At 40.7% G+C, this 22,029-nt stretch overlaps 1 long non-coding RNA gene across 9 annotated transcripts in view; it reads left to right on the top strand.

The window, feature by feature from the left end:
* Positions 1-22,029, top strand: part of LOC148224095 (uncharacterized) — a 58,884-nt gene that overhangs the window by 19,513 nt on the left and 17,342 nt on the right. For 2 of the 9 annotated variants that reach the window (XR_015803464.1, XR_015803463.1), the window contains one exon: positions 18,594-18,715. The exons of the other annotated variants lie outside the window; for them this stretch is intronic. This is a non-coding gene — a long non-coding RNA (uncharacterized LOC148224095). The remainder of the gene's footprint in view (positions 1-18,593; positions 18,716-22,029) is intronic. 9 annotated transcript variants of the gene reach the window in all.

Below are 22,029 nucleotides of genomic sequence, written 5' to 3'. Positions count from 1 at the left end.
AGAATGAAGTTAGTTAAGGAAATGTTCATTCATTGGTATTTTCACCTCAGGTTAAGATAATGCTAGTCATAGCCTGGGTAAAACAAAAATCCCATTTTTTTCCCCCAGGAATTAGAATTTTCTTAGTATTATTTTGAGTATACAGAGATGGAAGTGCAGAATGATAGAGCTGAGATCTAAATGGGACTCCAAAGAGTACTGAAGCTGTTTGTGAAAAGCTGTGCTGTTTGAAATGGCCCTGTGGGTTCATAATGAATATAATTGCTTTCCACGGTGGTGTTTGGGTTTGGTTCCTTTTGCATGTATTTTGTATTTTACTGGTTTAGTAAAATACATTTGATGATGATGCTGGGTGATGTACCTCAGTGAAAATTTATTGATTTTCTGAAAAGTCTATTTTTTGAAATGTTCTTACACTCTGTTTTTGCATACATTTGCTTATAACTTAATTGCTATATCTATAAGCTTCTGCATATCCTGCTGATGTGGCTTAAAGAGCCATAGAAAGCTGTGAAAAAGGTTCAAGAGATCTTTCTGGAGTAAAGAAGGAATTAAGGTTTTTTAAAAGTTAAATTACTCAGCTTGTTGCCTATACACTGTTGACACCTCATCCAAAGTATCGGTTGACTTCGTATTTAAGGGTTTATGCCACTAAATGACTGAGCTCAGTAGGTCAGATTTGAGAGATTTAAAGACTTCTTCACAGCTGAAGAAAAATCAGAAGAGCGAGCAGCTTAATGTCTGTTTTAACACTGCTAAATCTGCAGAAATTCCTAAAGTATAAAATGGAAAACAGCTCTGCTTGCTGTGCTCGGTGTGCACCTGAGGGAAGCTGTGTGATGGAACATTTCCAGTGAGGAAGGGAAGGGAAGGGAGGCAGTCTGAGCAGTCTGAACACAGAGGACAGCAGTGATGGTTATTGTGTGAGAGATGATTAAAGCAACTGCTAATGCACTCTGTGCTTTCTGGGTATTTGAATGGAAATAACTCCCATTGATTCTCCCAGACAGTGGCACTCAGAGGCACTGCAGAGCACCTCCCTTTTCATAGAGTTTATCTCAATCCCATTATTTATTTCACTTTTGGAAATAGGCTTTATATTATACTGCTTAAAGAAATGGAAGAGTGTAATAAAAAGCTGGGGTTGAACAGCAGTGGCTTCCTCTGCTGAAGAAAGAGCTGTGGAACCTGGGTATTGGACAAACCTCCTTAGCAATAGGGGCAGGTAGAGCAGTTTTTAAAAGGCTGGCAATCAACACTCCATATCATTAAGTCTTGTCTTAATTATTTGCTATAGAACTATTTCAGTTCTCAGCTTACAGGATAATAAACAAGGCATGTGCACATTGATGCTCAACTCATCCCTGAGGAGTAGGATTTAAATCACATGAAGTAATTTTGTTTATTTGTATTTTTAATCTGCATTGGGTACTACTGTTGGTACTCAGGTTTGTTTATTTTCTTTGTGGGTTGGTTTGTTTGTTTTCTAGTGCCTGTAATAGATCACACTTGATGTATTGTTGAACCCCTCCATAGCTGATTAGCATAGCACAGCTCCCAGATGAATTGGGACGAGCTTGCTGAGTCAGCTGACAGAAGGAAGAGAGGAATCGTGTCTGGCAGCAGCACGGAGTTACTTTGGCATGAGGTGGGAATGACCTAACATTTGTCATCTCTTGTTTATTCTCTTGTCCCCTACTGCTCCAGAGGCCCAGTGGGGGCTGGTTGGATTGGAGCTTTTATTGCTAGTGTCACTGTGTATTTATAGATTTGTTTTGCACTTTGTGGGGAAGGTGCAGAGGTTTATGCAGTGATCCTTGGACTGTCGTGTCTGCAGCCAGGAGAAGGTTTTTTCACTGGAGCACACAGACTGCTGGCTCATGGTCATGAGAGACCGAATTGAGGTCTTGGGACAAATGCTGCTTTGCTGTGGTCATGGACCAAGGCATGACAGTCCAGTGATTACACACTCACACACCTCAGGGTGATACTAAGCATGCAACTGGATTTGCAGCTATTTTGTGGGAAACAGGTCAGTCCTCAATAGCAAACCGACCAAGGACTCAGACCATAAGGTAGGAGTGAAACTCCTGTTAAGGCAGCAGGAATGGTTTTGGTTGACAGCACAAAACAAGATAAATACCACGTTACCTTTTGGGACAACTGCCTGTGTAGCTCCCTGTCAGGACTGTAACATTTGTGCATACTGCACAGTTTAGGATCACATGGTGCTTTTTTTGGCTTTTTTTCCTTAACCTTGCTGTTCAAGATCAACTGTAGCGAAATGGGGATAGCATTTTGATTGCTGTAATCAGACCTACCACGCTTTAATGTTCTGAAGTGTTTTTCATCTCCTAATTTTCAGCTATCAGTAGCATTTATGACCCACTTTGCTTCCTCTCGAAATCACAGCTTCTGAAATAGAGCACCCACTGTAAGAGGTTGTCAGCAGCCATGAACTCCTGTTTCTCAGCACCTCAGCAATATTTTTTGTCCCTGGACCACAGGAAACTCTTTTGGATCATGACTGCTCCTTGTTCTTTCCTGATTATACTAAAATTTCAAGGGTAACATTAAAAAAGCCCTAGAAATTATTGGTCTGATTCCCTCTTTTAGTCTAATGGGCTCTAACTACTAATGGCCTTTGAAAAACCTAGCCTAAACTATTATTTTTTTTTAATCTCTGCCTCTATTTTATCAACAAATTTAATTAAACTGACCATAAAGGAACCCAAAAATATGAGTACAAAAGATACTGGAATTTTGGACAGATATGAATGTGCTAATTAGCTTTCAATTCAGTCATGCTAAAAAAATGAAGTCTAGTACACATCTCTACTGTTTTTTATTAAAAGTAAAGAATTAGAAAAGTACCACATGTCAAAGAATAAATAATAAAGCTTTCAGTATATTGAAACAATATTGGTAAATCTTACTGATATGCTGTTTATTAAAAAAATACAGTGCTGAAATTCTAATGAGATTGTGCACTGTTGAATCTCCCTCTAGTTTTGAGAACAAGGTAATTTATACTCTTCTCTAGAGTAATTTAAATTGTTTCTGTTATGTTGTATGGTTTTGCACTAATGTTTCTTTTCAAGTTCTGCTTTTGTGGGCTTCCTTTCTCCTTGTTTCTTATTGAAGTGCTGAGGATCATTTGAGTCAAACCCATTAACTTTGCCATGGTTTTCAATCAAGACCTCTGCAAAATGCCGAGTTCCACAATGGCTTTAATGGAAAATATAGATTGTTTCATATTTGATTTAGACCTCACCCCTGTGCTTGTTTGTTTTTTTCCCCCTCAGGTTATCAAGCTTTGCATGATTTTTCTCAGTCTTTTCTTAGCATAAGCATGTAAGCTGGACAATTGCTCTGCCTCTAATTATTTTTGCACTGCACTGAAAGTTATTAATGTTATTTCTGGTGATTGCAGCTGAAAATGAAAACATTCAGTGGGAAATCCAGGGTCTGCTGGAGTTACAGAAAAATTCCTCTTGAATGAACATTTTTTCCTACCTATCTGGGCATGCAGGTCAAAATATAATTAATAATTAGATCCTGGTTTGTCTCCAGCCCATCTTTACTGGAAATATTGATAATCTTTAATGGAAATAGTAACAGTATTAAACTATGAGAGTGTATAATGTATGAGCAAGGGGCAGCGTGGTTTGGATGGGCTTTTCCTGCAGAAGAGTTACTTCCTGTTTGTGTCTCTCTCGAGTGTTTCACTACTGGCAGGAGGAACACACAGAATGAAGAGGCTGTGTAGACAGGATTGTTCTCTTGGAAGCAGTTTGGTTGTTCTGCAGGTGGAAGGAAGCATTGCTCTTTTCCAATCATCTAAAAGCATGTGGAAAAGTGAAAGTAATGGACTCAAGGTTTTTCCAAAGGCTTCTGCAGAATATGATAAATACATGAGACTGCATCACTGAGGCCTTAATGAGAAAATGGAAACAATGTCACTTGTGTCCCAGCTGTGCTCCCAGAGCTCTATTTCCAAACAGCCCTACACTGTAATGGGCAGGGCTGGTGATGGCATGGATCCAGGGATCTGTTTCATATGTTGTGAGATTTTGCAATGTAGATTCTGTGTGGAATTTATGGAAGTATGGGTTTTATTCAGGGAAAGTGTGCCTCCCAGCTTCAGCAGGTCTAATGCACTGTTACACTGCTCAGCCTGACTGCATCCAACTTTGCATGTTGTAGAGATTCAAGAGAAGGGGGATAGGAAATATTGTCTACTAGAAGAGAATTAAGGAGGACAGAAAGAGAAAAATAATCAAATATAGCTCAGGGGTCCCTCATGTTTTACAGAAGGCTTCTTCCATAGGCTCTCTTTGTGATTCTTTTTGCTTCATTTTGGCCTCCTGTGTTTGTCAGTCACCTTTTAAATTTTGGCCTGAGAGCATCCTCAGTGCAAAACTGATAATGCCATGCTCAGAAGGATGGTAACTGGATATAGTCTCAGGAGGAAAGCCCTCATTCCATCACTTCCCAGTTTGTGCTGAATGGGTATTTTTATTTTATTTTTCTTTTCAGTCATACCATATTTCAGAGACACAGCCAGCTTGGCTTCTTGGGTTTTCAGCAATGTGAGTTGTTGGTTTTGTTGGATTTTTTCATTTCCCTGATGAAAAATCTGATGTCACCAATGCACTCAGAGTGTACACAAACCTTGAGAGAAAAGAACAGATTTGTTTATTGAAAAACATCCCCACGTTACTTCTGGTGGCAGGGAAAATTTAAAGGCAGAAAATGCTTCAAACCCCATGTGACCTGACTGCAAAGTGAATTTTTAGGAATATGGAGCACAATAAGCCAGTAGACTCATTAGACAGCTTTTTTTTTCTGGTTTATTTAATCATTTCATTTAACCCTGTTTCCAAGGCACAGCCTCCCCAGCTTCTCCAAAGTGAGCATATGGGCAGTATATGGATATCACAACTATGTCTTAATATCCAGCTGCTATTTGTGTGCCAGTGGGGAATGGCTGTGTGGCTGGCTGGAGTACCCTGGGTGAACCTGCTGCTTACATAAGAAAATTTCTGAATAATAGTAGTCAGTGGCCATTTAATTTGGGCAGTTGCTGATCCTTGGCACAGATTGTTGACAGGGTGGGATAGCAGAGAGAAAGCAGATTGAGTTAATGGGAGTGTGGAAACTGTTCAGAGGGAAGGAAAGCGAGCTCACTCTTCCTTCTCTGCTTTTATAGATAGAGGATTGGGGTCACCAAGCTCCATGTGGGTTTAACATCCTTGAAAATGCCAGGAACAGAGTAACTGGCTGACTGGAACAGAGTGTGGATGCAGCTCTTTGGTCACTGTCCTTGGTGAATGAAATTCTTTTCACTCTGCATCCAAATCTAACAGAGACTTTTTGCTTTCAGCGTGGATGGTTTCACCTCTGTGCCAGGCAGCAGCCCCAGCAGTAAGGTACAGATAATTGGAGCAAATCACTCCAAACCCTCCTCAAAGCACTGCATTATGCATGCACCAGCTCCAGAAATGGACAATTAGAAAGACACCTCTTTTAGAAAGTGCTTTTGTAGTGAGTAAAACAAAATGATTTCTTCAGGTTCCAGTCCAAAATGAGTGGCTACAAAGCATGTGCATAACTTTCTGGAGATATAATTCAAGGGGGATGATAATAATAACCTTTTTCTGTCACCAGAGAGTCTGCACAAAGATTCCATCAGCATTTTGCACAGTATGATTAAAAAAGTGTGAAATCCTCAGCATCAGTGGAAGTTCAAAGTGAAACAGAATCAAGCAGAATAAGGTACCCATAATGAAAAGAAATAGCTAAATGATATTAAGGAAGCCAAGATAACTGAAAAAAATTAACAGCACAATAGCTTATAGAGTCTGCTTCTGCTAACAAAGGCCATCTTTAGCACCCAGTGTCTCCATTCAGTCTGAAAAGACTGGAATGAACAAAATAGGAATAGTATAGAAAAAAAATTGAAATGTAAAGTTAAGACACTTGAACTCTGACCTCTCCATAAAAAGAGAGGCTTCCTGTCTGTGCCAGCATCCCAAGCATGAACAATGCCTGGCTGCCTGTGGCACAGTGTGAGCCAGCAGGATATGGATGGTGTGTGGGAAGGCATGAAGGGATTTTCCTGCCAAGATTCCCCCTCTAGGGAGCTGCGATCCCACAGTAGCTGGCCCTGACCAGGCTGGGTTGTTGAGACACTTCTCGTCCTTTAAGGGACAAAAGCCACAGGCCCAAAGCTCTCCCAGAGATACTCAGTCCAAAATGGAGTGGTGGATGAAGTATGCCTTTAGCCTGAAATATCCATCAGTCTCTAAAATCTAACCCCAAAGGTTTTGTGTTCAACTGTTGCATCTCCATAGGAACTATATTCTGGAGACTTTTTCCCATGGAAATCTCCTGCCTTGTATTTGAGGCTGAAATCAGCTGAAACTAAAGTATTTCAGAGGTGTGCTTTTTGAGTTTTTACCATTTACAGCTACACCTTTGTCTTCAAAAGCAAAGGTCACAGGGTTGTGTTCATTAGAATATTTTTTAAATGTATATCTCTGAGCTCTTCAAAGTCCAGAGCCATAAAAAACACAATTGCAGAAAAGGAGGTTGGGGAAGATGACAAACTAATTAATATATTTGTTTTTAGACTTGTTTTTATAATCCATATCTCTTACATACACTGAAATTTTAGATCAAGCAAATTAAACCTTACCACAGTTCACCTTTAAGCACAGGGCAGAGGTAGAGATGACTCCAGAGGTCACTGTGCTACTGCAGCAGCCCAGCAAGAGCCAGTGTAATTTTGTTTAAACTCAGAACATGTTCTGACAACACGTGCCCATCTGCTAACCCTCTGGCTGAGAGTCAGATCTGCACAAGTAATATCAAGATGCAATTCCTGTTCTAGTCTGATTTTTTTCCCCTTCAGATGCCTCCAAGAATTTTTCAACTGCCCAAAAGTTTTCTAACAATATGAGAGAACAGGCAATGAATGCAGGAGGGCAGAGAGGCAGATTTTAAAAAGGAGGGAAAATGCCAATAGTTTGTGGATGGATGGATGGATGGATGGATGGATGGATGGATGGATGGATGGATGGATGGATGGATGGATGGATGGATGGATGGATGGATGGATGGATGGATGGATGGATGGAAGGAAGGAATGAAGCTCTTTTGGAAAGGCCAGGATGTTACTGAGCTGGGGTGGAAAGGCAGTGATAGTGATTATTGTATCAATATGGACTTGGAGCCATGCAGATACTCTGATAGACCTTCACATGTTTTTGGCAGTTCTGTAGTGTTTGCATCTGCCATGAAAAACCCCAATCGTTCCTCATAACTGGTCCATGTGCCAAAAAAGGAGGCATTCTCCTTCATTTATCCTTGTTCTGTGCTGGCTGGAACTCACATTACAACATGATGAATTAATTGTGTCTTACAGTGCTACAGGTTGGCTGCACCAAATTGGCTGAGTGTAAAATATTTCAGTACAGTAATTACCACAGCTTTGTTCAAAAGGCTTTTCTGCATAGGATATGATGTATAGATGACAAGTAAAGAAGAAAATACTATATTAATATATTATTTTTAAAGAGGGAAAACTCACATGGGAAGCACAGTAACAGTCCTGGGTCAGTAATGGACAGAAAAAATGTGGGACAAAAAATTCAGTAAAAAGTCAGTTTGGGCAAATGAGAGAGGCAGAGACAACATAGCAAAGGCCTTACAGACATTGGCATGTAGATGTTAAAAACTGAACCAGTGAAGAAATAAACTAGTGTAGGTGTGAATATGCATGTTTTGAATGGGGAGCAATCAGAGTTTTGAGTTAAAACTCAGTCTTACCATGCAACCTGGGCAGGGATTGGTGTGCATATGAGTTGAGTCTTACATGGACAGAAACAAGGAATAAAGAGGACTCTGTCTCTTTGAAGCATTTGGGATGCACCTTGTGGTGCTGGAGAATAAAAGAAGGAATTTGAAGTACCATCATGAGTAAATGAATGGAAGTAATATGGTAGGGTTTTAATTTCTAGCTCAATTTAAAAAATGAAATAACAAATACAAAACTACAGAGGTGGGGAAGGTTGTTTGGAGGTTTTTTGTTTGCTTTAGTAAGGATATTTTCTTTCCCACAGTTTGGGCTACAGATGGGTCTCATGGGATTTGCTTTCCAACATAAGGGAGATATTCAGGCTTTCAGTTTTCATTACCACTTTGTTCATTATTGTGCCTTGAGGAGCTATAAATAACACATGGCTAATTTGTGAATATGGCACGTTCCAGGGGATGTGTGTATTTTAATCAGGGCACCTTCTGACATTTGGTAATTGGTTTACAGATTTGTTATATAATTTCATGAGTATTAACCTGCTAAGAGGAAAAAATCTAAACTCATGTGATCTAAAATGTGCCCTCATTGCACCCTTACAGCAGCTGTCCTCCTTCCAGGTCTAGCTGAGGACAGATTTTAAGTCAACAAGTACATCAACTGGCATCTATTTTTTAATTTCTTATGGTCTTAGTAAAGTAGCAGTTACATTCTTCACAACATCTTTCTTTTTAATTAAAGTTTTTCTCTGTGTGTGTGTATATCACTAATGATTTAGGCAGATGTTTTCTGGTGAGAACAGAGGTTTTATGTTGGAAGGTGCATGTTTGTTATTGGAGTATATTTTGGCATGTTAGTCAGAACAAGTCACGTGGCCCTGGCCTGTCTGCATTGGGGCACTGAGCACATCTGTGGGCTGATGTTCATGTACTCCCTTTCCTTAGCTCACCATCCCAAATCACCTTGATTTCCAAAACCAGCTGGCTCTCAGGCTGTCTTGTCATCCTGCTGTCCCGGAGCCTGGGCATCTGCTCCTTGGAAATGGGGTGGGGTGTGATTTGAGGCTTTGTGAAGGAAGAAACACCTGTCTGAAATAACAACGTATGACATAGATTAATAAGGAATATTATCTTCCATTGTTTGTATTATTGGAATCAAAAGTACAGAGAAACAGAAAATTTACCTGATTTTAAATTTTAGTTGTTATTATTTGTTTTTCTCTCTTGCACAAAAGAAGACATTCCTGTCTGCATTTCCAAAGTTAGCTGGCTTCCCTGCCTTTGCCTGTTGCCACATGTTCAGGGAAGCTGGGCCTGGGGAAGCTTTGAGCTGCAGAGGCCGGAGCTGTGGCCGTTCATTTGTGTCACTGCGCACGGGGCCAAGGCAGCATCAGCCACGAGCCTCTGCCAGGGAGCAGCCAGAGACACGAGAGCAGCTCCTGGCAAGAAATTCCTGCCTTTCCTTCACCTCACTGCCAATAATGGGCCCTGCTTTGGAGCAGGGCCTGGGTCATGCCGCCATTTTGTGTCATACTCTGGGGTCACTCTGCCATTTTGTGTTAGACCCTGAGTCACTCCCATCATTTTTTGTGTAGCCAGAGGCTGAATAAGGCTCAAGGGGTGAGGTGTCTCGTAAGAGTTAGAACATCCTAGAGACGCTTCTCTGGCTTCCTTTTGCACACACCCCCATGTTTTTACTTCCAGAGTGATCTAACATTATTTACAAGCGTGTTGTTCCTACAGTTCCTGTAACTTTGGACTTGAATCCTGGTATGTGAACAGTGAATATGACCTAGAAACTGAAGTAAGGTCCATAAGCTCCTGGGACCCTGAAGAGGGATGCATGGGCACTGGGGATTTGTACCCTCCATGTTGTAAGCTGTGGATAATGGATAAGATCAGACAACTGGGGGTGCGGGGGAAGGCAGGGGAGAGGTGTGAATAAAGAATCTCAGCCTGGATCTGGAATTCTGAGGACTTTTATGCTTCTGTTACATATTTCAAGTTCTTCCACTTAAGCAATTCAGTATTAGCATATTTAGAACTGATGCTGAGTAAAACAGAAATACGGTAGAAGTCCACTAAGACCTTGCAATTTCCTCTTCATGATGTGAGTCTAGTTTTGTTTCAGCAGGGATCCCATCATCCCAGGCTGCTGCACTGAGTACAAAGGTGAGATTTGTCTGCCTGGCCAAATGTCCCTGCTGTCCATGCATGGCTTTGGCTGCCCTGTATGCTATAGAGCACAGCCACCTGTGGCTTGTTTTGACATTAGAAACGCCAAGCACCTGCCATAGATGTTGCCATCTGTCACTGCAGCATTGATTGAGGCAGCTTGGGCTGTAGGAGGCTGGCTCAGACCAGGCAAGGTACCAAAAGTTTTGCCTTTCCAGAGCTTCACCTCTGCTGGCATGCTGAAAACCCTCAGAGGCTCCTGCTTGTATTTGCTTTCTGTAGAATGCTGCTGGAATTGTAGGACATTTTACATCAGTGTATCTATAACTGAGCCAGGAGGAGTGATGAGGGTGCATGGAATACTTTTCTTGCTGTGGGGACAAGGACACAGAAGGAGCTCTTTCATTCCCACAAGGAAGGTGAGTGACTGTGGTGCTGTGCAATATTGCCCAAGAAAAGTCACAATCATTTTCATGTTGCTACATGGAGATCTTTGAACGTGTGTGGATCCTGTGGCTTGGGAACAAATGATATTTCTGCAGGGTCTGATGGGGTAACAGCTGTCCTGCTGAGCCAAGCTCTTGGCTTCTCCTGTTGAATTCTGGAGCCAGTCCCTGTGCCCTTGGACTGAAGTGTGGTCCAGCCCTGCCAGCAGGATGTGAGGCCATCAGCTCCCCATGTCCTGGTACATATGGGCACATGGGTCTCTTCCCAGAGGCTGTTTCTCCTGTGCCAGGCAGACAGGGATTCACTCAGGCTCCCCATCGTGTGGTTCTTGCCTCGGGGAGGGCATCTCCTTCAGAAGGAGCCTCATCTGGAGTGCAGACTGGCCTTTTTTGAGCATTTTGTTGTTATATTGACACTTGGTTCCTGCTCAGTGTTGTGATTGCTTTTTTAATGAGTCCAAAGAAATTCCATTTTAAAAAATCAGTCTGGGTTTTTCCTCGAGGAAAAGATATTATTGATAACAATGCTTTGCAAACAGTTTTTGTCAGGTTTTGTGATCTTTGAAGATGTCCAAGCAGTCACTGAGGGGTTATACTGGGCTGGCTTCAGCTATGCAATGCTGTGACTTGAAGTACTGTGAGGCTTGGTATTTTTTACTGCATATGGCCATAAAATAGAGACTTTCCCATAAAGTAGATTAAGGAGGATCTTTGATACTTTGGTTCAAAGAATAGCTCCTCCAGAAGGTGAGCATTAACAAGACGGTAGTTGTCACATTTTCATGACAAGGTTCTGACTGAGCAGATCATTAGAGAAAAAGGATCAAAGCCACTTCCTCGTGTTACATTTCAGGTGGACATGAGTGTGTCACTGGCAAAAAAGCTCAAGTAGCAAACTTCACAGGAGGGGAAAGCTCACTCCTCCCACCTATCTATCCTTTGCAATTTCCTTCCAGTGAGTCACAAACTTCTGGAGTTTCAAAGGAGTTATGTTTTAATCCAACTGCTAACTGATACAGCTCTGATGAGAGACTTGGACATCAGAAGAGATGCTGGCCCTCCTTCATTGCTAGTGAGCAAGACCCAAATACCACATTAAACAATTAAGTGTTCAATTCTTACTGGCTTACCAGTAATCTCCTTGGTCTGGAATTGCTTTTGTTTCTTTTGTAAGGGTTACTTATCTAACAAAAAAAAAAAGAATAAATTGACTAAACATTTTTAGCCAGTGCAGTAAACCAGGAAATTTTACTTTGTAAATTTTACTCAAGTAGATTGGTAATTTAATTCTCATTTATTCACTTAATTAAAAATTCTAAATGTTACCAAATTAGAAAGATGATTTAATGTGTAAACCTCCTTTGCTCTGTGTCTACTGGTAGGACATTCTGTTCTTTCTTCCCTGGATACAGAATATGTAACCTAGAGCTCGAGGCACGGGGAGATCTCGGGGTGTTCTGCAGGCAGGAAAGGCTCTTCACTGCTTGATGAACTCTGCTGAACTTGCTGGGTTGCCATTTCTCACCTTCAGCTCCACCTGGGAGCCGGCTCCTGGCACAGCTCAAAGAAAGCAAGAGCTGCACCCAAGTGAAATGTTGTCCAGTAGAATTGCAAGGCATGTATCCAAAGTGCTTCTCAAACTTTTTACAGATACTCCAGCACATTTGAAGGATTTGACAGAAAAGAATAGGCAAGGGCAACAATGATTGATCCATGTTTTTAAGAAAAAAATTGGAGCCATATTTCCACCAGGGGCTTCAGACGGACATTGATGTATTTATCGAGAAAGGGCCCACGAGCGCCAGCCTTTGCATCACTAAAAATGTAGCCTGCTGCAGGAATTTACAGCTGTGATGGAAGATTCATAGCTGCTCTCTTTATTTATTGGAAACATCTCTTGCAGCTGAGTAAAGGCATAAATATGAAATTAAATCACAAAAACTACTTTGAAGTAGTGCTAAGGGTACTTTTTAAACCTGCGGGGCCAGGACAACTTAAAACTAATGTTGAAACACAATTGAGTTGAACAGTATTTACTGATCCATTATTCCATCCCTTTACAGCTAATATGTAAAATCACAGATTATTGGAGACCATTTGCTGTATTCTTATATGTAATGCTTAACAGGAGGACTCAAGGGCAGCACGGTAGATAAAGGTGCATCCATGAATTTCTGTCTTTGTGATTTATAGTTTTCATGTCACTGTAAAATTATTTTTATAGTTTATTTTACCGGCTCGTGGTGTGAGAGAACTTTATATGCTCTTGAAAAATAGCTTCATAAACAACAACAGGAGTTCTTTGAGGCATAGCTATGGGTGTGAATGCCAGTATTAGGTTAATATTCCTTGTCCTTCAGGTCACTGCAGATATTTGAAGTGGCTGCAGCTCCATGGGCCAGGGAGTGTGGGAGAGCAGAGCAGCAGAGAGAAAGGGGCAAAACACAACCCGCCCCCAGGAGCAATTAGTGTTGATGTGTTATTTTGGATAATGATGATCCACAGTTTCTACATGGCAAGTTTTCATCTCTACATCTTGTAGCTCCTTATCTCAATTTTGCAGGTCGCAAAACTGATTAATTACACTAGCAGCAGTAGTATAATTAGTGCTGATTATTCTCTGAGCTTTTTCTTCTTTAATCGTCTGTTTAATTGGAACTAAATCCCTATTTATCAAATAGTGTAGGTTTTAGCATGTGAAGACTGGATTTTGTTTAAGTCTTTCCACCTTGAACTCAGGCATTGTTATAAAAGCTTTGGGAATATTTCTGTGGGATTATATTGATTATAACTGGATCAGAATTTGGCATTTTTAGTATCTGGTCGTTTGTCAAATGTTTTGATGTTATAGTGAGCACTTTCTTTAAAAATCTAGGAAAAAGAGATGAAGAATAAACAGACTGGAGACTCTTATAAATGACCTGCCATATTTACACTGCTATTTCATAGCAGAATCTCTGTTAAATGATGAGGGAGAATACTTTGTTGACCAACTTGGAGAAGTTTGAATTGTCTTTAATCAGGAGCTGTCAGAATAAAAGAAAATACATGGAAGCAATATGTGACTGTTTTTCAAAGCATAAATGCAACAAAATCTGAAGACATAAGGACTGTACCATACTTGTGCATGAGGTGCTCTTTGTATTATCATAGTGTGGTTCTGCTGATGTATGGTGACAGTGACAGGACAAAAGGGAAAACACACAACACCTGGAGCAGTGGTGGAATGACAGGAAAGGGATGCAAATCATACTTGCTTCACCTCAAACCTTTCAGTAGGTCGGGAGCTGATAGTTCTTACCCTTCATTCAGCTTCTGCTGGGGCCTTTTGCATCCCTCCCCTCTCCTGCCCCCCACAAACTGCTATAAAAATAGTTACTAATGATGATACATAGGGTTTTTTCTATTTTAAACTCCCTCAATATGAAGATCTTTTTCCTTCTGCCATTCTCTAACTACTTCAAAAGTCAGTGTAATTCTCTGTAATTCACAAGCTCTGGGCATTTTGCCCATTAGGATTTTTTTCCTTCATCATTTTGGTAGCTGCAGTACATCTTGTCTAAGTGAAAAGGAGCATAAGGGAGAAAAGTCACCTCTTGATCCCAACCCAGTGCTTAGGTAAGGGACCTGCTGCAGATCTTTATTGGTTTGTCACACTAATTGGAGCAGGAAGTATTTGGGCTGTGCCAGGAACATTTCTGTAGCTGTAACCCACAGTGTCTCCACAAGCTCCTCAAACAGTGAAGCTGTGCAGCACCTCACACTCACCCCTGTGTGCAGGGCTGGCCCAGGCCCTTTGCAGGCTCTTCTTCACCCACTGGCCTTGTCCTTCTCAGCTGTGCATCTCAAACGACCTGGGCTGCATTTACACTGAGTGCTTAAGGTATTCTCATGATTCTGCTGCTAAAGATGTGCTTCATCTTTCCTCTGTGTGGAAAAAAAATCATTTTTTATGTGGTGGCTCATCTTGATTTAACATTACTATATGTTGTTGATTGCTTATTCAAGTTGTATTAAAGTGAAATGTTGAAGTTTGGTTTCAGTGACCTTATTGAGTAGGGGTGGTGCATTATTTGTAATATATGATGTGTAACTGCACTCCCTGCAGTTTTAGCATGTATTAATTTTTACTAGAGGAGAAATACTTGCCTGATGAACAAGTTTATAGTGAGAAAGAAATGTTCATTTTCTAGTCATGATCTTGTGCTCTTTTCCTCCTTGATTTCCATGACTGTAAAGCTTCATTCTTTGGTGTAACTGCAAACTTAAAACCCAAGCTGTGATTTCCATCCCATGACATCCAGACTCTTTGAGTCTGGAGTTTTGAGTTCACTTTTCAGGCTGATGTCTCTCATGAAGTCATTGCACAGAAAACAGAGATCAGTGAGATGGGAAAACAAACAGGAGATGGTTTACATGGAGCCTTTTTTTTCCCTCCTGACCTTCCAAATCTATGATGCTGCTGTATTTTAAAGGACAAGCTCCAAGAGGCACCTAAAATGACATCATTATATTCTATTAGCCTTTTATATAATTTTTCTAATATTCCTAACCTTTCCAATTGCAGTAAATTTACCTGGGCTTTGTTGTATTTTGAGGTTTTTTATTAGATTTTACGTAAAACCATATTAACTTCTTTAGTTCTGTTTGTTCCTGCTACAAATACCATTTCATGGTCACCTGTTTTACTCCTTCCCACAGCTGGCAGCATGTGAAACACAGGCAACACCCTAAAATACCTCCATCCTTACCAGTGGCTTAAAATGCAGGAGGAAATTAGTACAGTTTGTAGTAGAGTCCTTTGGTTTTTCCACAGTTGCTGGTAGTTTGTAATTGAAGTTCTGAAAGGCCTCATGGCCTGGCAGGGTGTGGGATAGGGAGAACTGGGCAGGTTTTTGTTCCTGTCATGTGTAAGATGAGATCAAACAGGGAGAAAATGGAAACCTGAGAGTTCTGAGGTGTCTCCGTGGCTCTGGGTGCTCCCTGGGGGGTACAGCTGGAGCCAGGCACCTGCTACCCCGCCTCCATCTCGGCTCTGTGGTGCCACCAAAGTGGGAACAAACCCAGAGGGACACGGTGCTCCTGGGCATCAGCTGGGGAGTGGAAGCACAGGTAGAAGAAAAAAGTATCAAGCTATCAGCCTAGGAAAGGCAAAAATAGGAAAACCATTGATTTTTTTAACATCATTAGAATCAGTAATGGATCACTTCCTTGTGAGAAATGACCCGTCCTCCTCCTTTCCAATCCTGTTACTTCTGTAATGAATTTTTATTAGGTAGCCTATTTTCTGTAAATTATAGCCCAGATTTCTCCATGGACATCAAACTAGCTTCTCAGTAAGAATACTTGGTTAATTATTTATTTCTACTTGGGAAAAAATGCATTTTGCAGTCAAGAGTTATAAGGGGAATGATATTTAAAACAGAATTCTGGATATAAAAATGTTATTTGCAAATCTTGGTTAGGTTTTCTTCTTTGTCGTGCAAACTGTTCAACTTAAACCTATTCTTAATCTTTCTCATTTAGGACTTGATGGCAAAGTCCATTGGTGATGTGGTCAAGACATGTTCCTGGGTTTAATTCTGTCTCTGAAGCTGATGGGTTTTAGCTGCCTGTGATGAAGTCTCTGAATTCCTTTGCATCTTCCTGTGATTTTACAGTTTAGATCACTGGATTTCTCATGAGGGATGGGGGGGTGTTACATTTAATACCTTTGGCTATTTTTGTTCTGCCTGGTCAAATACTTCACTAAACCTCTGTTTTCTAGTCCTTTTTGGATAACCATCAGAGTAATGTGAATTATTCTGCTCAAAATACCACCATTAACAATAACTGAGGGAAGGACAACTTCTAAGGGAGTGACATCAGATGGATTTGTTCTCAGCCTAGAGCTTTGAAATAATTTTTACTGTTCTTCAAATAATTCTGGCTTTATACATAGAAATGATCACAAAGCATGCTGTGTTTTATCAAAGGTGCAAGATCTTTTTATTATAATAATGTACAGTTTAATGAGACAACCCTGAAAAAGGATCAGTCCCATTAATTTGGAAAGCTGTGTTGTGTACATTTTGGGCTCTGCAAGAAAAGTAGGACAGGTTTAGAGCTACAGATCCCTTCTTGTGCTTAGTTCTGGTATAAATGACAAAAGGTTTGGGGGCTTTTAGCTGTTGTTTTCAATCAACTATTTACTATACCCTGATTACAAGAAATATTTGGAATTACATAGAAACCTTCATGTACCACCTCAGTGACTCACAGCTTGGTATTTCATTTTTTTAATTGTTCTTATTGTACGTGTAAGGAGAATCATACAAATTATGAGTTCATCTTTGATCTATATTGGCTATGGCATCAAAACCTCCTTCCCTCAATTCATACAACTGAAAATAGGTTTATTCTTTAGCAGAGCAGAGGAACCAAAGCACTCAGAGTATGTGTATGCACAGTTTGCTTTGTACCTCTGCCCTGGGCTCAGATATTTTATGCTGTGTTAATGTTTTATGGTGTTAAAACAATTTCTTTATCTGGTGGGATTCCTCTAGGATATCCTGCAGGATAATAAGTAGGCTGGATAATTAAATCAAATCACTGGAAGGCTAAAGAAGAAGATAAGAGGATGCAATTACTGAGCAAGGGTGTCCATCCTGGGCAATGTTTGTGCATGTTCCTGTAACATGGTAGGATTCAAGGGCCCATGGTAGCAAAAAAAAGGAAGCATGCCACTTAAAACTTATTCCAGGTTTCTGTAGGATTTTGGCGCAGCTTTCTTGTTTTTATTGAAAGGAGACATAGCTGTGACACAGGGAATTGCAGCTGCTGAATCTTTATATTATCCAGAGGGTGCCAACAAGGGGCATTGAACAGATACAGTACAGATACAGGTTCTCAGAGTAGATGAACTGAGAGAGCAAAACTCTATTAAATGCAGGACCTAAAATATTTTGTATAACAAAGAGTTTTGTGCAGCTAGAAAGTCCCAGCCTCTAATCCCCACTAATAAGAGGCTGAAGAATAATTACCAGCTGACCAGCAAATTCTCAGTAGGAGAGAAATTCTTGGGTTTGTGTGTTTGCACCTTGCTCCTGTGACCTCTCTTATGAGATGTAGAAACCATCATGCAATAAAGGGGTTTGGTCCTGCTGTGTCCTCCTCTGTCCTGTCCTGTCCTGTCCTGTCCTCCTTAGTGGAGTAGCTGTCACTTGAATGATGCCCAAGTGGATTTGACCCTAAGGATCATTCATGCCTAAGAGCCAGGGAGAGGCGAGTTCCAGACTTGAATGAAGTCATGGGTAAACAACTGTGCAGGAGGGCTCTGTCATGATTTTAGAAGAAAACAGAATTGTTGGATGTGAACTTTACAAAATGGACACGAATGATCAAATTAAGGGGAAGCTGCAAAGGGCAGTGCAGCTCAAAAGGTGACCCTGGCCCTCGGCTGAGGGAGGGGTCAAGGAAGAGCTTCATGAGCAAGTAAAGTGGGGAGAATGTGATGTCAGAGGATGAGAAAGGTCAAAATAATAGATAACTTCAGTTCATGGCTGCTTATGCTGAAAGAACAATGCCTGGTGCCATGACCATGGATATTCACAGCGTGGATTTGGTGCAGCTTTGGGAGAGGCTGGGATTGACCAGTTTGCTGTGCCTCACTGCAGGGTTGGTCCTCACACAAATTCCCAGGCTGGCTCCAAGCTGAGTATTGTCCCCTGCAATCTAAGAGGTGAAGAATAGCAAATAATTCCATCTTGTGCCTCATTGTAGTCAGCATCCACTGATCCTCTGAACACAGGACAGGCTCTGCTACCAGCTCTGCCACTGGGAATTTTCCTGAAGGGCTGCAAATACCTCAGAATTCTTCACTGGAAAGTAAATGCAATGTAAGGCAGCTGCTTTGCTGCTCTGTAGTTTTGGTTAGCACCACATGTTTTTATGTCCCATCCTAACAAGATAAAAGAGGTATGGATAAGCAAAGAAAACATAGAGTGTTTCATATAGGAGTTGTTAAAATTAGTTGCTTCTACTTCACAGAAATTTGTAACTATTTTCAGTGTGTTCCTTATTACAGTTCTTTTTTTCCTTCTCTTTTGTCTGCCACAAAGCAACAAACGCTCCCTCTCCCTCTTTTCATTTATCTTTTCCTTTCTTTTTCTTAAGGGATAGAAGAGAAAATGCAAAAAAGAAATATGAAAAGCAAATCATCCTTTGAACATTGTGCATTCCATTAAACCCAGCAGAACAGAACCGGGAAAAGAATTGGAAATATTGCCAGTTCTGAGGTATCAGCCCATCTTCCTTTTTGGATTAAAAGATCTATCTAGACCTACTGTCTCTCCTTTTAGCAAAGCTGAAACTTTGGAGAATATGTTTGGAACCATTTAGTCTCAGGGAAATCTACAGATTCCAAAGCCCTCATTTCTCAGGAGTTTGTGCCTGAACCCATGACACAATTTGGTCTTATTTTTGCAGAAGGACTTGAGAAATTTTAGATTATAAGCTTGATGATTTGTACCCTGATACTTTTTTCTCAAACAGCATCAATCGCTTCAAGTTTCTGAACCTGACAGAGCAACTGAGTCATTTATTTTTTAAACATAAATAGGGATAATCTGTTTTGTAGCATTTGTACTTTGTTGTCCAAAAGGCATGTGAAATCAGCACATCTGTACAAATGCAAATAATTTTCGTGTGAGGCCAAGCTGAAATCTGGTGTTCTCAAGGCAGATGACATTTATCCATCAGCATTCACATATTACCTTACCAACACATGTAGACACTTCTGGTTTTGAAAAACCTCATTTATCACTTGTTGAATGGTTGAAGCTGAACTGCTCTTCTTGAAAAAATTGCTTCTTAGATTGATGGATTCTGATGATAACTTAAAAAAAAGTTGTTAAAAAGCCCTCACCCACCTGTCTGTGCCTGCTGTGGCACATGTCTGAAAATGGCCTAGAACCAGCAGAGTGGTGCATCTCAAATATTCAGAGTTTATACTGGTCATTAGATACTGAAGTTGCATATGAAGTACATTAGAAATGAATATTGAAAGTTTCCCGCTAAGCAAAAATTGTAGTTACTCAACAGAATTTTTTTCCTGTTGGTTTTATAATTAGCTGGCTTGTTCTTGAGAATAATTTCCTCTTCTTTATTTTCACAACTTCGTATATCTTTTTTAATCAGCCAACACACATATTTGTCTTACAGACAAATGCATTATATGCTACATATTTCATCACTGAGTGGCTGCCAGAAATGCATTTCCATATCTACTCTCTATGAATCAGCAGAACACCACTATAAATCTTCACTCCCTATAAAACTTTTTTAATAGAGGTGTATCCTCATTCTGATGTTCTATAATCAGCTTTGTCAGAGACACTGTGGGCCCTCTTTCCTTAAAATATTAGCTTACTAAAGATTTCAAGCACTATTTTTAAGCAAGAGAGAGAGAATTCACATCTACTATCCAAAGTCATTAAAGGATCGATGAGCATTCATACCTGGAAAATTCTGGCAGGAGAATGATTTCTTTGCAGCAGCCCGTGTAATTAAAGAGAGGATGAATATTGGGAGAAACATGACTCCTTCCTCTCCTCTTCTACTCACTGTAGGAGAGTAAGGAGTAATCACCATTTCCTAACTGTACTCACTGGGCTGGCACAGACAGGTGGGTCAGTTCTTAGAAATCAGAACCACGGGGCTCAAACCCATCAGACCAGGTCCTAAGGACACTGTACCTGTGAGAGTTACAGTTAGCCAAGGAATGGATGGTTGGATGGAGTAATCCCAGCCACTTCAATCCATGTTGTGGGACAGCAAGAGGGAGGTGGACAGAATGGCAAAGGCATCACCTAAGCCTCTGTGGTGGCAGGAATTATATGGATCTTCTATAGGCATTAATATTCTGTCATTCACTGGTGCATGTACATGAGGAACATTCATGTGGCCACCATCCCCTCCAGCAAACAGCTAAACCAGTTTGAGAGTCACTGCTAAAACAAGTCTTATTGTTCTTTTCAGTAAGAGGTTGTGCTACCTGCTCTGAAGTAGCCATGCCTTTAGGTTCCTGCTTTAAGTACACTTACTGGCATATGGAATAATAAAAGAAACCCTCCGTGGCTCAGGGCAAGAGCAGCATTCCAAATAGACTTTAAACGACAAACAGATTGGAGGAGACACTTCTATCCACACGAGCCTAATGGTACTTACCTTTGACAGTAAATGCACAAAATTACATCTGGCTGAGAAAGGCCCTCTGGGCTAGAAGTAATTGGCAGGTGGAATAGGACTCAGAGGAGCACCACTGCTCTGGTCTCACTTGTCTTTTGATGTCTGCTTGTGCCCACAGCAGGAGAGAAATCTGGGATCTCAGAGCAGGTGCTGGCAGTTGTGTATTTTTAGGTTGTTTTCAAGGAATGATATCATTTCTTACCTTCTGCCATCCTTCTCCTTGAGTCACTTCAGTGGCCATTCTGAAATAACTGTAATGCCAATGCTGGGTTAAATCAAGTAGAGATGCTTTAAGTGTCTGCATTTGCCGTGTTCATTTTACCTCAACTTTCTGTGGCTCTTTTCCAAGCACGTCCCACACTTCCCTAGCTCTGCTTAGTCTGGGAAAGGTATAAGAAAATTAGCTGAAGGTCATATGGCTGCTATCCATGCATAACTAATCCTTTATCAGAACAGATGTGAGTTGCAAAGAAAGTTAATGTATAACTTTTCACAAGGTTTGATGGAAATCTGTCTGAGAGCAGCCAGAGCTGAGTACAGTGAATCTTGGCTTAGTCCACTGAGGACTGGTGGAAGTACCATGTGCCAATAACATTACTCAAGTCAACATGGATTTAAAATCAGATGTCTGCGTGTGATCAGTCATTTCTGTCTGGAACCTAAGGAGATTAATGAAAGTTTCCTTTGTCTAAAGCTGGCACAGCCCAAAACAGCTGTACTGGGATTATATTTCTATGTAATAGAAACATAATTTTCATAGGTGTGATGAATAGTGCTGACAATTTGCTTTAGTAAGCCTGAGGAGTTTAAACCATGTAAGTAATCCACATTTGAGAATTCCTTTGGTTTACACTAATTGTAGATGTCAGGTTTGGTGGTGACTGGATACTGTGGTGATGGGTCCTTCAGAAGTGCTGAGAGATAGATAAAGTTGGGCTGAACTGATGTATTTCATATTACGAGCAGCTGGATGAGCCCTGAACACCATACCCAAGTGATTCATTTCTGAATGGTGCTGAAAAGAGAGGGGGGTGCTTAAATAAATCAATGGTGATTTTAATAAACTGGGAGCTTCTCGGTACTAAATCTGTCTGCATCTGATCTGAATTGCAATTACCTGTCAAAAATTCATCCATCATTGCAAGTTCCAGACAAACTTTCTGGCAGCAGATGTTTCAGGGAAGCTATTTCATGTGGGAAATATATTGTTTGGTGTGCAGCATTCCCAAGAACAAAAGCCAAAGCAGAAAACATTTCCCAAGTAACAGCAATAACTTCTGTGTCATACCTAAGCCGAGTTTATTGGTGAATATAATTTGTAAATGTGGGTTTCCAATATAAATCAGTCAATGAAACACTACTC

This window comes from Sturnus vulgaris, chromosome 4 (genome assembly GCF_052056855.1).
Source record: "Sturnus vulgaris isolate bStuVul1 chromosome 4, bStuVul1.hap1, whole genome shotgun sequence".
NCBI classification, from domain to species: Eukaryota; Metazoa; Chordata; class Aves; order Passeriformes; family Sturnidae; genus Sturnus; species Sturnus vulgaris.
The sequence above is the reverse complement of the archived record's forward strand: the minus strand, read 5'-3'. Positions and strand labels throughout refer to the sequence as shown.